Below are 16,370 nucleotides of genomic sequence, written 5' to 3'. Positions count from 1 at the left end.
TAATTCTATGAGTTTCAAGATGGCAAAAGATAGGAATGGACCACAAGTTGAAGTTCTAAATTGGGGCAAAGCTATTTTTGATGATGTCAGACAAGAACTGTCAAATGATGGAGGAGAGGCTATTTGCAGGTAAAGGGAAACTTTTAAAAAAGAGATAAGAAAGGCTCAGGGCAAGCATGTGAAGGAAAGAATATCAGGCATAGAGAATTGGCTGGATTATTAAGGATCTGTCAGCAAAACAAAAGAGACATGTATGTCAGCTATGGGTAGCTGGGGTAAAATGAGTCCCTTGATCAACATGGTTATCTATGTGTGTAGCCATTGATCTTTAATCAATACTTCTCGTCTGCATTTACTGTGGAGAGGCTAATGAGTTCATGGGAGAGAATAGGGATTCTATCATCAATAGAAAGGAGGCAGTGTTGGAGGTTCTGAAATGCATAAAGATACCCCCCCCCCACCTTTCTCGCTCCCTTCCACTTCTAGATCCATACATTTTATCCCTTTCCTGCTCTTCTGATACAATTTGCCCTTTCCTCTCTCCTACTAGCTCCCATTATCACCTTCACTGGTAGTCTTTGTCTCTACGCATTATCCCCTTCTTGCCATCACCAACCCCACATTGTACGACTTATCTTCTCTACCTGATTCCTTTTTTCTTTCTCACTTTGTATGGCACCTGCCTCCTCATTTGCTCATCTCCCCATCTGACTGTCTTCCTTCACCTCTCCCTGGTTCATCAATCCTCATTATACTGACTTCCTCCCCTCTCCACTCTCAGTCTTGACAAAGGTTTCCAAAATGAGACAATGACCACTATTTCTCTCCTGCCGATGCTGCTTGACCCACTGAATTCCTCCAGCAGATTGTTTATGCTCAAGATTCCAGCATCTGCAGTCTCTTGTGTGCCACCTAGATCATTCCCCTGCAGTCTCTTGTGTGCTTCTTGAAGTTTCCCTGCGGTCTCTTGTGCTCTTCCTGGATCATTCCCAAAGAAGAGGTACAAGGACTGCTTAAAGAAATCTCTTGGTGCCTGCCACATTGACCACCACCAGTGGGCTGATATCGCCTCAAACCGCGCATCTTGGCGCCTCACAGTTTGGCGGGCAGCAACCTCCTTTGAAGAAGACCGCAGAGCCCACCTCACATGACAAAAGGCAAAGGAGGAAAAACCCAACACCCAACCCCAACCAACCAATTTTCCCCTGCAACCGCTGCAACCGTGTCTGCCTGTCCCGCATCGGGCTTGTCAGCCACCAACGAGCCTGCAGCTGACATGGACATTTACCCCCTCCATAAATCTTCGTCCGTGAAGCCAAGCCAAAGAAAAAGAATGTTTACTTAAGAAAAGGCAGCAGGTATAAGCAGAAAATTGTAGCTTGCTGAGCCTTAGAATAATGGTTGGAAAGTTATTCTGAGGGATTTAATAAGATTTAATTGCACTTGGAGAGGCAAGGACTGATTCTGAATAGTGAATGTGGTGGTGTGTGTGGGAAGTCATATCTTGCAAATCTTTTGAAAACGTGTCCAAGAAGATTGATAAGAACACGGCAGTTAACATTGTCTGCATTAACTCTACGAGGACTTTGACAACATTCACATGGTAACTTAGTCTGGAAGGTTAGATCACAAGGTGAGTTAGCCCATTGGATACAAATTGGCTTGGTGGAGGGAGGTAAAGGATGATAACAGTGGATTGTTTTTTGAGATTGGAGGCCTGTGACCAGAGGTGTGCTGCAGAGTTTATGCAGTGTCTCCTGCTGTTTGCCGTGTATGTTAAAGATTTAGATGAGAATGATTAGCAAGCTTGCAAGTGACATTAAAATTTGTGGTATCGCAAAGAGCAAAGAAGGTTGTCTCAGGTTTCAGCAGAAATATCGATCATTTGGAAAAGTGGACAATGGAAAGGCAGTTGGAATTTAACTTGGACAAGTGCAAAGTCATTCATTTTGGACTCAGTGAATGGCTGGACACTGAGGAGTTTCGTTGAACAGTGAGACCCAGTGGTTCAAATACATCATTGCCTGAAGTGGCAACACAACCAGACTGAAGGTGGAATGTTGGCATGGCATATAGAATGAGCTTCCAGAGTTGGTGATGGAGGCGATAACAGTAGTAATGCTCAAGAGACATCTGAACGGATAATTAAATGATGGAGGCACAGAAGGACAAGGAATATATGCAGATACTGGAAGTAGGATTCATAAAGATAGGCTTTGACAGTTTGCGTAGATCCTGTGGAGTGAAATGTCTGTTCCTCTGTTGTACAATTCAAATACTCCAATGAAACACAGTAGGACACTAACTACATTGAAGGCAATTTTAAAAAATTGTTGTCTTCTGCCTTCCTGAAGCTTTACAAGGTACTGGTGAGACCTCACTTGGAGTATTATGAGCAGTTTTGAGCTCTTCATTTAAGAAAAGATGTGCTGACATTGGAGAGGAAGTTCACAAGAATGATTCCAAAAATGGAAGGGTTATCATATGAGGAGCATTTGACAGTTACCTTGGCCTGTACTCATTGGAATTTAGGAGAATGGGGTGGGGGGGGGGGTGGGTGAGGGGTGATCTCATTTAAACATTTTGAATGTTGAAAGGCATGGACAGAGTAGAAAGTTTGTTTCCCATGGCGGGAGAGACTCTAGGACAAGCGGGCACAACTTCAAGATTGAAGGGCGTCTGCTTGGAAAAGAGACACAGAGGAATTTCTTCACCCAGACGGTGGTAAATCTGTGGAATTTGTTGTGGAGGCTAGGTCATTGGGTGTATTTAAGATATAGATTAAAAGGTTCTTGATTGGCTAGGGCGCAAAGAATATGGGGAAAAGTGGGCTGTGGGAAGAAGGATCAGCTCATGGTTAAATGGTGGGTCAGACTCGATAGGCTTAATAGCCTATTTCTGCTCCTGTATCTCATCGACTCGTGATCCTTTCAGATGTAGTCCTTCAACTTGTACTGTTAGCCTGCTTGGAACCTTGCTTGATCACAAGAATCCTTAGCCTCTTGGAGTGAAAGTCCACTTCAACCTCACATGCTAATATAGAAATGTTGACACCATTGCATCAGCTAGCTCTCATCTGACCCCATCTGTGTTAAATATCCATTTACTATCTGGGCTGGTAGGCTACTTCTGGCAAGAGAGTTTTTATAATTCTGACTTGCAGTATTTGTCCACTGGTGCTGAACTTCTTAATAGAGAGAAGACTCATTCGGCAGTTCTTATTGTTGAAATTGGTGTGGGTAGCTGACTGCCAATTGGGTATCTTGGGGGAATTGATGGACTTTATATGAAGGTGTTACAGTGTGGCAAGTACACATGGCATGGCGTTATGGATTCTCCAGGCGCTCCCTATGGTTTTAGCAACTGTCAGGATAATTTCCAGTAGGAATTTGTATCATTTTCACAAGGGATTTGTTCTTACATGTTTTACCATATCAAGTACTGAGTAAAAAAGAAAGCAAATGACCTGAAATGACATGCTTATGTTATCTGCTTGCCTAATATTTTCCAGACTGCCTGACACTGGCACCTTCACAGCAGTAGTTTGTGCCCAGCAGACTGGGAAAGAAAGACTCGTATTTACATGGTAATGTGTCTCATTTGGAAGGGAGACTGACAGAGATTGGCTTGTTGAATGGCCTATTTGCAGGTTGTAACTTGTACCTATTTCTGTGCTGAGGACAAATCCAGAATGTTTTGCTCCCTTTGGAATGAGATCATTGTCTGTCACTCAGTTTGCAATACCATTTGATTCACTTTTGTTCTCACAGGCAAGAGTTACAGGAGCACGTATTTATATGAAGCAACATTTCCCACGGAGTGTTGTCGAACTGAAGTTACAAAAAGAAGTGATGCATTTATTTGTTGGATAGTGCTGGGTAGGTCACGTCTCCAGAATGGAGGACCATCGCCTTCCCAAGATCGTGTTATATGGCGAGCTCGCCACTGGCCACCGTGACAGAGGTGCACCAAAGAAGAGGTACAAGGACTGCCTAAAGAAATCTCTTGGTGCCTGCCACATTGACCACCGCCAGTGGGCTGATATCGCCTCAAACCGTGCATCTTGGCGCCTCACAGTTCGGCGGGCAGCAACCTCCTTTGAAGAAGACCGCAGAGCCCACCTCACTGACAAAAGACAAAGGAGGAAAAACCCAACACCCAACCCCAACCAAACAATTTTCCCCTGCAACCGCTTCAACCGTGTCTGCCTGTCCCGCATCGGACTTGTCAGTCACAAACGAGCCTGCAGTTGACGTGAACATTACCCCTCCATAAATCTTCGTCTGCAAAGCCAAGCCAAAGAGAGAGAGAGTGCAGGAGAAGAGCTTCAAAACATTCTGTCAAAGTCAGAAGAAAATTTTAAAAATCTGAAGTTTCAAAGTCAATGTTATCTGTTCCAAAATCTCCATGAGGAGCGATCGTATTGTACAACATTGAGTCAGGGCCTTCATCTTGCCGGTCTGTATTAATCCCACTTTCTTGCATTTATTCCATACAAGCTCAATTCTGTAAATCCTTTTGGAGTAGTATTTTCCACACAATAATGTGTATGGGATTATATAGATATTTATAATGACATCCTTCTGTCTCAGAAGACAATGGTAGGCCATGGATAGTCAGTTGGTTTCAGAGCAGTGTCTGGAATGGCTCATAAGGCCCACTCTAGCATGACAGTCCCTGCCACACTTGCTGCAGATGAAGTCGGGATGATGGGTTGTGGTCGACTGGCTCTGTTGTCTCGGCTTCCTCCGTGTTCTCTTGTCCTCCAGTTGGCGTGTCCACTTTTCCTCACTGCTCTTCCCACCCTTTCTGACAGTGCTTCTCCAACGGCCAAGGTCATCAGCAAGGGGCTCCCAGTTGAGCACTTCGACATGAGTGAGTTTCAGATCATGCTTGCAGACCTCTTTGAACTGCAGTTGTAGCCGGCTGGGGGTTGAGCTCCTTCAGCCAGACAACCATACAGAGGTCTTTTGGGATGCAACCATCCTCCATACAGTGTACTTGGCCAAGCCACCGAAGTAATCTCTGACAGAGAAGGAGGTGCATGCTGAGAGAACCGACTTTATCCAGAACCTTGGGGTTGGTGAGTTTGTCCTGCCAGGATATGTCCAGGATGCGAAGGCATCAGTCATGGAAGCTCTCAAGCTGGTTCTCCTGCCTGCCAAACATTGTCACAATCTGCTGCCATAAAGCAGGATGCTGAGGACACAAGCCTGATATGCCTTGAGCTTAGTGTTCACTGTGAGGTGTTTGTTGCTCCACACTCTTTTGCTTAGTTTGGACATCACAGTGGCAGCCATCTTTATCAATTTCAGCGTCGTGAGAGGTTGCTGGTGATGGTGGAGCCCAGGTATATGAAGTTGTCAGTGACGCCCAGTTCTTCATCTCCAGTGCGGATTGTTGGAGGGGTCGCCACATCTTGCCCCAACACGTTGGCAGGCCTCGGGAAAGTTAGCTGCTCTTCCGTGTCATTTCTGCATCATCGGCGGACAGTAGCTCTCTAATGAGAACCTACCAGGCCTTGCTCTTCACTTATAGATGGGCCAGGTTAAAGAGTTTTCTTGTCTGCAGATGTACTCTATCCTTGGAATCCTGAAATGCATGCAACTGCAGCAGGGAGAAGATGATGCCAAATAGCGTTGATGCTAGGACAGAGCACTGCTTCACTCCATTTAGAAGTTCAGAGGTGGATCCTTTGAAGCTGTCTGTGCCTTTCATGTTGTCGTGGAAGGAAGCGATAATGCTGAGGAGCTTTGGAGGGCAGGTGATCTTCCCAAGCAGTTGGAACAGTCTACGCCTGCTCACGAGGTCAAAAGCCTTGGTGAGGTCTATGAAGGCGACGTAGAGGGGCATCTGCTGTCCCTGACATTTCTCCTGGAGTTGATGGACTGCGAAGATCGTGTTGACTGTTGATCTCTTCGCCTTGAAGCCGCACTGAGATTTGAGGTAGATGCAATGCATTCAACGAGGGTTTGCAGTCAGGTTAGGACCAATTGGGAAAAGACCTTTTCCACGCTGCTTAACAGTGAGATCCCTCAGTAGTTGTTGCACTCACTTTGAACTCACACTTTAAAAAAAAATTATATTCTATACACACATTACACACCACAGAAACATGCATACAAAATAATTATGCACATACGAAACAGCAGCCTATATGTGGCTCACTCAATTAATTTAATGCAGAGTTTAAATTTTCACTCTACATGGACACCAGTCATTATGGAAAAAGGCAAAAAATGTAAAGCTGAGGCCATTACTGACTCAACGGTGAATGGAGCTCAGACCACATTTAGCCTCTTCCTGGACCTATTTCTAATGTTTTAATCTGCCTGATTAAATAACAAGCCATGATAATTGATCCATCCATGAAGAAACAACTGGTCAGCAAAGTAACAATCAGGATTGTATGTGAAGAGAAGTTATGACGGGTTACCAGTAGGTTACCATGTGAGGCAGTGAGGAGGGAAGAATGTTTGAAAGGTGGAGCAGTGTGAAGATGGAATGCCATTGTTGAGGGGGGCTGTCTGTTTGCATTTGGAGTTCCCTGAGATTAATCAGGAGTTTACACTTAACTTCTCCAGAGACCTTGAACTTCTCTTGCAGGCAAGCTGCGTGCTTTTTTTTTTTTTTTTTTTTTTTTTTTTTTTTTTTTTTTTTTTTTTTTTTTTTTTTAAATTTTTTATTTTTCACACCATAAATCACAATAGCCATGATATACACTTTTTCTTTTCCACACATTTACAGTGACTTTTTCTCCCTCCCCCCTCCCTCCTCCCAAGCCACCCCCCCATCCCTCCCCCCTCTCATCCATTTTAGTTATACAATCTAGGTTGCATTAATTCAGTTAGACAATGTTGTCATTCAACAAAAATACACCAGAAATTCTACTGAGTCCATTTTTTTCTTCTCTTCTCCTTCCATCAACTTAGGTAATGTTTGTTCCCGGTAGGTTTTCGCTATTGTATTTAATGTAAGGCTCCCATACTTGTTCGAATATTTCGATATTATTTCTTAAACTATATGTTATTTTTTCTAATGGAATACATTTATTCATTTCTATATACCATTGTTGTATTTTCAAATTATCTTCCAATTTCCAGGTTGACATAATACATTTTTTTGCTACAGCTAGGGCTATCTTAACAAATCTTTTTTGTGCATCCTCCAAGTCAATTCCAAATTCTTTATTTTTTATGTTACTTAGGAGAAAGATCTCTGGATTCTTTGGTATATTGTTTTCTGTTATTTTATTTAATATCTGATTGAGATCATCCCAAAATTTTTCTACTCTCTCACATGTCCAGATTGCATGAATTGTTGTTCCCCTTTCTTTTTTACATCGAAAACATCTATCAGATACTGTTGGGTCCCATTTATTTAACTTTTGCGGTGTAATGTATAGTCTGTGTAACCAATTATATTGTATCATACGCAAGCTGCGTGCTTCATGTAGCTGCTGGTCTCCCTCAATCAAATCGATCGGTCCCATATTCAGAATTCTTCCCTTTTAAATAGACAAAGAAAGACAAATTTCTCATGGTGGAATTAGGGAAGGAGGATGGGGCAGGAAATCTTTTCATGCACTCCCTTTGGATTGTAAATGATTACTTCCTTGCCAGTTCTGAGATGGCTGTTGAGGCTGGTACAGAACTTGCACACTTCTGCAGGTGGAGCCAATGGCTGGATGGGATGGGGAGAATTTCCATGCGCTTCTGACAAATATACTCAAGGTTCTCAATCCTATTCTTAATTTTGATTGGTCATTGGCTAAGGATTTCTACAAACCCCAGTGGGAATATTGCTATTTTCTTTTGGAGGCTTTGAAGACAGCTTTGAATCTTACTTTTGTGTCCACCTGGTCTTGTCATGATAGGGTTTGGAAATAGTTTTACAAGCTTGATGGCGGCCATGAGAGTGATGCAGCCTACACAACAGGACTTGTGTTTTATTAGAGCCTCATTGCCAAGCATGTTGTCCTTGGAGAGGAAGCTCTTGTCATTTTGTGAAATCCTTCCAGTAGATTTGAAGGACTTCACAGAAATGGTGTTGGCGATATCTCTTCAATGGAACAAAGCACGATGAAGCCTTGAGATTCCTGTTGTTCAAAACAGGAAAAAATCCAAATGATTTATACAAAATCTTCTGAGTTTGTAAGTAATGCAAGTGAACTTGAAAGCTATGCTTGGTTATTCCTACACTTGAACTTGAGCAAGAATGCAAGAGGTTTGTAATTGCTTGATTGAGACAGCCTCTTAAAATTTCTTGTGATCAGCTGTGGAAAATCCTGTCAATAAATGGATGTTGAAATGCTGACAGGAATCTGCAAATTCATTCAGACAAGGCTTTCACCTGCTCTCACTCCCCTCAATTCCAAATGTACCAAAAATGGATTAACCGCAACTAAAATGGCTTTGGTGAATTTAATGCAGTCTTTCAGATTTCAAATGTATTGTCACAGTATATATACATGACATCACACATCAACCTGAGATTCTTTTTCCTGCGGGTGAGGCAGAATTACCACTTACTGGCAGTGCAAATAAAAGACTGACTCAACATACACATGTAAACAAATAAAGAAATGTAAACAAACTGACTGCAATACAGAGAGCAAGAAGAAAAAAATCAATAAAGTGCAAAAGTTAGAGTCCTTAAACGAGTCCCTGATTGAGAGTTTGTTGTTGAGGAGTCTGATGGTGGAGGGTAGCAGCTGTTCCTGAACTTGGTGGTGTGAGTCAGGTGGCCCCTATACCTCTTTGCTGATGGTAGCAGTGAGAACAGAGCGTGTGCTGGGTGGTGTGGATCCTTGATGATGGCTGCTGCTCTCCGACAGCAGCGTTCCCTGTAGATGTTCTCGATGGTGGACTAGATTTTATCTGCAAAGTCCTGGGCTGTGTCCACTACTTTTTGCAGAGCTTTATACTCAGTGGCATCAGTATCCCCATACCAGACCGTGATGCAGCCGGCCAGCACACTTTCCACCACACATCTGTAGAAATGTGCCAGGGTTTCTAGTGTCATATAAAACCTCCACAAACTCCTGAGGAAGTAGTGGCACTGACTTACTTTCTTCACAATGCCATTTGTGTGTTAGGTCCAGGACAGATCCTTCAAAATAGTGACTCCCAAGAACTTAAATTTTCCTCGCCCTCTCTACTTCTGATCCCCCAATGATCACTGGATCATACACCTCTGGTTTTCCCTGCCTGATGTCAACTTGGTTTTGGTAGAAGGTTGCAATGAGTGCAAGGTTGTTCTTGGTACCAATTACCATCAATTGTGTACATGGGAAGCTGGCTTCAAGATGCTGAACCAGATTATAAAGGACCTGAAAAGGAAAAGGCTAGAGATAGGTTGGACTGAATAGGCCAATCCCATTGCTACAATCAATGGTTGAGCTTGCTGAATCTCGTGTTCAGCGCTGAGGAGTTAAGTGGATGCTCTTCTGCTTTCTCAGTTAGGAATAAAAGATCTCAAGGCTCATATCAAAGAAAATTCAAGGAGATATCCTCTCCATAGTTGACCATATTTATCTTTTGCTCAGTGTCTCTAAGCTTGTGAGTAATGAGACTTTATTATTATATACACAAGTACATTGTATAGATGAAATGCAATTCTTGCTGTAGCCAGACAGGTTAATACACCAACCATGATAAACATGAAATTGTCATAAATATGCCAACACAGATAAGAGATAATAAATACAAATTGATAGATAGATAAATATTCACAGTTGCACTTCGTGCAAGAGAAAGATATAGTGCTTCAGTAGTGCAGAGAGATCTTTTGGTGATCCCGGAGTACTGTAATTTTTGGGTAGTAAGGGAAGTTTTAAGAGCCTGGCAGTTGTTGGATAAAAATTGGACTTCTGTACCTTCTGCCTGAAGGGATCAGCAAGAAGAATTTGTGAACAGGGAGATGGGGGGTCTTTTATGATTTTGGCTGCCTTCATGAGGTAGCGCCTTGCAGAGATGCCTTCATGAGAGCCCAGTGGCTGTGATAATCGTGGTAGGTATGCCACTTTTGGCAGCCTTCTGGTTCTTTGGGATTCAAGGTACCAAACCAAACTGTGATGCAAGTCAGTACCAGTATACGTTCCACACTGCACCTGTAGAAGTTTGATAGAGTATTCAATGACACACCACATGTCCTCAGAAAGTATAGGCATTGGTGTGACTTCTCTGCAATTACCTCCGTGTGCTAGCTCCAGGCGAAGTCCTCTGATTAGTGGATATCCGGGAACTAATCGTCGCCACCACCATCCTATCAATGAAGGCAGGGGCATGGCCCCTCCATCTCCAAAGCTCGTTGATGTTGAGAGCAAGATAGATTTTCGGGCCACCATCCAACCAGATTCTCAATCTCCATCCTGTATTCTGATTCGTCATTTCCAATTATTCAGCACGCAATGGTGACATAGTCAACAAGGTTATAGATTGGATTAGAGCAGAACTTGGCTGTGTAGTCATGAGTGCTAAGTTTCTCCAGCCTAGACCCCAGCATCAATCCACGCTGATCGGGGTTTGCTGATGAGGAGATCATGGATCCAGTTGTAGAGGGATAAATAGAGACTCTGTGTGGTAGGTTTTAGGAATCTCTGCTGCTAGCGTTCCTGCAGGAGAGCAGCAATTCCATCTCAAAAGGACTTCATGAGATGTAAACACTTTGTGACATCCTGAAAAGGAAAAGAAACGCATGACCTAAATAAAAGTTTTCATTTCAAACATAACAGTTCCTCAGTTCCTTTTGTGAACAATTAATCTTGCTTTGGGAACAGCACCATGGGATTTGGATCAGAGGGACAGAGAGAGTCAAGTTCCAGGTCAGTTGTGAACTACTTTGGGTGGCACAGTTAGCACACTGCTGTTACAGTGCCAGCGACCGTGGTCCAAATCCCATGCTGTCTTTAAGGAATTTGCACCTTCTCCCCATGTCTGCATGGGTTTCCTTCATTTGCTCCAGTTTTTTCCCACCTTTCAAAAACATGGGGATTGAAGGTCAATTGAGTGGAATTGGGCCGCAGGGACTTGTGGGCCGATAGGGCCTGTTACTTTGCTGTATATCTAAATTTAAAAGAATTTAAATTTAAATGAACAAAGCTGAGGTGTTATTAAACATTACAGAACAGTACAGGCCCTTTCTGCCCATGAGCCCGTGCCACCCAATTACATCCAACTGGCTCCTGGTACATTTCGAACCCATTGAATGGAAGAAGCCCATTCAGTCACAGGGAGAACGTACAAACTCCTTACAGACAGCGCAGGATTAGAAGCCAGGCCGCTGACACCGTAATATCATTGTGCTAACCAAATGAAGCTAAATTTCCAAATGAGCAAATTAACGATGAATAAAAATTGCAGTACACAAATAACAGTGTTATAATAAAATTGGTGAAACTTTTATTTTGCAAGACCCAGAATATCCTGTTGGATGATAAGATTATTCTGTGAGTGAAGGATACGATAGTGATTGGACTTTGGGGGCGGGGGGGTGCCTCACTAAATTAGTCTGTTTCCCACAGGATGTATTTTATTCAATGAGTGGCTTTTAAGAGTTAACAGGACAGATACCCAAAGTTTCATTGAGCTGTTGTTATGTCTGTTGCCTTAGAAACTACAGTGGAATGTTTGTCTGTGAAACCTACAGGGGAGAAGCTGTCAGTGGAGCTTCTGGGTGTGCACCGATCCATCCAATTAGCGGCTACGTGAGGGGGCTCACGGGTGTGATCACATCTAATGTCCACTGGTCACTCCAGACAATTTTCCCAGCGTCAAAGAGAATAGCACTTCATCAAATTATCAGAGGTAAATCTCTGCACAATGGGAAAACCCAACAACAACAACAAAAAAGGAATTTGTACCAACTGAAGCTTTCAGCATCTTTTTAGGGAAAATAATAACTTAGGTTTGGCAAAAAGTATATTTACAAATTTAAGATAAAAAAATCACTCCAGTACAAGAGAAAGCAGTGCCCCAATTGTGATGTGCAATGTGTTACTTGCATTGTTTACCTGATTAAATATTTTTTCACTAACACATGGTTCTAAAGTTAAAGTTGCTGTTTACTGAGGAACAAACATGATTTTTAAGTGGCTGATTTGTTTTTTTAAAAAAAGAAAAATCTTTCATGTTGTTTCAGAGGTATGAGATAACCTCTTTGGGTTTAGTCTTTGTTTAAAATCTGTATTTGTTCTGATCAACAATAGTATACTCAGTGAGGTCATTTTTCCCTTCCATCTCCTCTGCATCTCAGCCAGAACTGCCTGTGAGGTAAACAGCAGTGCCTTTCTTTATATTGGGAATGGAAACACGTCGCCTTGACAGGAATTTTCCACTCAGCAGCCCCTCGCTTTCCAAAAAGGGGCCTCCCCAAGCTGATATTTACAGCATTGTCAGACTTGCTCTGTGTGACTGTTTCAGCGTGCAGTTTGGGCTTTATGCATCCCGTGACTTTCACCCTGCAGAAAGATAAACCTCCTTTCTTATTCAAGTCTTTTTTGTGGCTGACTACAAATCCATGCGACCCTCACTTGCATTTGAAACAGCATGACGAGAATTAGCAATTACATGCATGCACCATCAACAGCTTTGAATTACAGCCTTCAACTAAATGATCTGTGCAAACAATGCATGGAGAGATGTATAAAATGTAAAAAAAATCACCAGGGCTGTCAATAACTAAAGAAATAAATATTCCATCATGTCAAACTTGGTGGTTTAGCAATTTTGAAAGGGTTCCCCTGTCTGCAAAATATGGTAGCGTCTCAGACAGTGAGCTCGTAGCAAGTCAGACTGGTGTGTCGCATTGTATATACCAAATGACACTGGGGGGTTGTAGGTGGGGTGGGAGCACAGAGAAGGAATGGAAAAATAGAGAAAAGATTGATGATTTGCAGGACACCTGGGGTAATTCTTTCAAAGTGCATTACTTCCACTCTCAGCTAGGAACAAGAGTGAGGAGAAGAAATCTTCAGTGGAAACTGACAGCTCCAGATTGATCAAAGGCACTCAGTGTTGAATGCATCCAGATTATTTTAGCTGTTCAGGTTCTTTTTAAAAGGCTGGCGATACCATCCATTGGAATGCAGAGTTAGGGGCTTAAAGATCAGACAAAAAAAAGGAAAAGTTTCCTCATCGTCTAAAAAAAAGTGTTTATAAAAAGCCTGCTGGGGTCCGGAAGGGCGAAGAGAAAGGTCATTTTTAATAGCAGTGATCTGCTTCCTAATTACACAAAGTATCTGATGATAAATAGTTCCAATGGCACGTTTTTCTTTTGATATACCCCACCCCCTGGAAACTTTTGTTAACTGCCTTTAGATCTCTTGACCCAAGGTTTTGTAAGGTTTTTATGCATTGCAGTAGGCCTTCATTCGTTCAGCTCTATCATTCGGGCCTTGCCGCATTCCATGCACTGCTAGAGACTTTATTCTGCACTTGAAATGTAAAACAAAAAGTGAGAAAGATTTAGATGCAATCCATATAGTCTTCAGGGCAATGGGTATGGGGGAAGTAAGAGAGAGCAAAAAGCAGGTTTTCACATGGGGCTTTTTTTTCATGCATCTTTTCGAGAAATCTCAATACCTTACTCAAGCAAAGAATCATGCAACTGGTCTATTTTCATAGGCAAATCTGACAGTGAATTTGCACATAGGGCAGAGTCCTGGAAAACACAATTAGGAGAATGTTCCGGTTAGGGAACATGGAAGTGACGGCATAAAAACAAGACTTTCAACTCACCCTGCCCAAGTGAGTATTTACTCTCCACCTAAGTTAATCATTCAACTCACCTGCTTGTTCTGATATCCTGTTTTCTTTCTTGCACCAACTTAATACATTTTAAATGCTGATGTAATTTTTACTTCAACTAACCTGCGAAGCTAATTCCACTGATTCACAAATCCCAAAGTAAAAACTTACATGTGCTTTCAGATAAGAGTTGGATAGGCACTTGAGGGAAGGTTATTTGCAGGGCTACAAGGAAAGTGGAGGGAAATAACATGAATAACTTGCTCTGCAGGGAGATTGCATGGATTCAGTTGTATATATGGCCTCCTTCTATGCTACAACACTTATATAATACTATACCCTGTTCTAATTCTCCTACATTTAAACATATTTATTTCCTTCATTCATGATCCCTGTAAACAATCCATCTCCATCTCACCTCTGTCATTCTAAACAGATTATATTAAATGTTTTGTTAGTGATATTTCTGGCCTGGCATACAGAACACCCAAGATTTTAGCTTGAGTTTGAAACCACCTCCTTTTAAGCAGGAGTAAAATCACCTTTACGAAAACTGGGTTTGTTTCAGCTAATGAACATCCATTTTCCCCAAAAGTCGATCCTGCTTTCTTCTTCAATGGACACAAATTTTTGATATTAGGAAAGGATGAGGACCAATGAGTTGGAAACAAAATATGGGAGGTGGGGGAGGGAGCACAGTGGTACTGCCAGAAGAACCAGAGAACCTGGTTCAATCCTGACCTTGGCTGCTGTCAGTTTGTACATTCTCCCTGTGACTGGATAGGTTTCCAGCAGGTTCTCCGGTTTCTTCCCACGTCCTAAAGATGTGCAAGTTGGCTGGATAATTTGCCACTTTATGTTGCCCCCAATGCACGGGAGAGTGATAGAATCTGGGAGAAGCTCATGAGAATTTGGCAGGGATTAATGTGAAAACGTGGTTGATGGTTACACAGACTGAGCAGGCTGAAGGGTGTGTTTCTCAATAATTCAATGTACCAATAACTCTGGAAAAATAAAATAATGTTTAAAAAACAGACAAACATGTAGGAAGACTGAGAGTGGGAAGGAATAAAGTAAACAACATTTTTTTTTTAACTTCTAAGATTTTCTTTTAATTAGAACCCATTAAACAGTGTTGGAAAAATAAAGCCTCACTAGCATTTGTACTATCTGTAATAGTCGTCACTACATCTCAGAATCGATTTATGGAGATTGTGAAAAGAGTTAAATGTAATTTATTCTTTATTTCATTGGGCTGCAAGTTAAAATGTAAAATGAATATACACCCAGAAGCAGAATTAAGATTAAGCTAATTCAACACTATTCTTGGTAATCTGATGTTTTATACAGCAAAGAAGCTTTTACTTCTAACTTGCAGTGCCGCATATCTCGATCGTCATGCTTTGATTACCTTTAACCTACTCAGGAATCCCCAGATGACAGAGTTTGAGTCTGTTAAGAAAACAGGAACACAGGAAATAGAAGTTGCAGGAGTTCTTTTGGCCCTTATCTTTGGCTTGGCTTCGCGGACGAAGATTTATGGAGGGGGTAAAAAGTCCACGTCAGCTGCGAGTTCTTTTGGCCCTTATATGCTCTCTCAGATCACACTTTTACCTCACACCACTTTCTAACACTACCCCCAGATTCTATGGTTCTCTTACCTTCCCTCAGACAAATCCAGTGCAATTACAGCTTTCAGAACATCAATGTGAACCTCCATCATCGTTTGATCAAATTGGATTTTCAAAATCCTCACTTGGATATCTGCTGAGAAATCATGGAGTTAATCACTGGAGATATAATTCCCTATTCGTAACCAAGAGCTTCCAGAGAGCTACAACTGAACACAATTTTAAAAGTAAACTTTTTCTTAACCTTTGGCTTCACAATTTAATCTTGTGTCCTTTGAGTTCAGTTCATAGGATTTAGAAATTCTGATCCTTCTGATGTATCTTTAGGGAGATTTGTTAGATGATGAGATGTAGAACCCAACAGGCCCCTCAACTTTACTCCCAAGGACTTCAGTGGACTTCAGTTCCAAGTGAAGAGCAACAGCCGCAAAGTCTGGAATCTCAGCCATCATTAAGAATAAGGCTTTTGGAGACCCTAGGTTTTTTGGCAAAAGCTCCCTTTCAGTCCAATTTGTAGGGATCCTGGGTAACCTTGTGTAGCCTTGGTCACAGTTAAGTCACTGGGCTTTGTGTTGCACTTTGGACAAGGAGAGAGCTGATTTTGCAATACTGAGCTTGTACCTATTACAGACACAGTTCCACTTGGCACACTCCTGCAGCTACATTTTATATTCTTAATCTGTACTTTGGCCTAAGGATACAAATCTGTTTCATGACAGAGGGTCTGAGGAAGAGAGACCAGATTAGCAGATGAACTGCAGCCTGCAGCCCAGAATACATGATAAATGCCAGAAGAAATTAGCTGGTAGATGCAATCCATAAGAAAAACTCAGAGATGTATAAACAGCTTTAGTTCTGCAATCTCATTTTGTTTTCAGTCAAGCTTTATTCTGCCATATGCAACAACAAGTGACACAAGCATCAGTCTCTCTTAACTGAACAGGCAGTCATACCTTATGTAATGGCATTAGTGAAAAGTCAACTCAGATGA

At 42.0% G+C, this 16,370-nt stretch overlaps 1 long non-coding RNA gene across 1 annotated transcript; it reads right to left on the bottom strand.

Moving 5' to 3' along the window:
• Window positions 1-9,515: 9,515 nt before the first annotated feature.
• On the bottom strand, window positions 9,516-15,916 carry LOC138743060 (uncharacterized). The gene is made up of 4 exons (XR_011344630.1): window positions 15,624-15,916; window positions 15,410-15,512; window positions 13,584-13,662; window positions 9,516-10,678 (listed from the first exon to the last, which is right to left on the bottom strand). It is a non-coding gene; the product is annotated as an uncharacterized lncRNA (long non-coding RNA).
• Between the last annotated feature and the right edge of the window lie 454 nt (window positions 15,917-16,370).

This window comes from Narcine bancroftii, chromosome 9 (assembly GCF_036971445.1).
Source record: "Narcine bancroftii isolate sNarBan1 chromosome 9, sNarBan1.hap1, whole genome shotgun sequence".
NCBI classification, from domain to species: domain Eukaryota; kingdom Metazoa; phylum Chordata; class Chondrichthyes; order Torpediniformes; family Narcinidae; genus Narcine; species Narcine bancroftii.
This window is presented reverse-complemented; position numbering and strand designations above follow the sequence as displayed.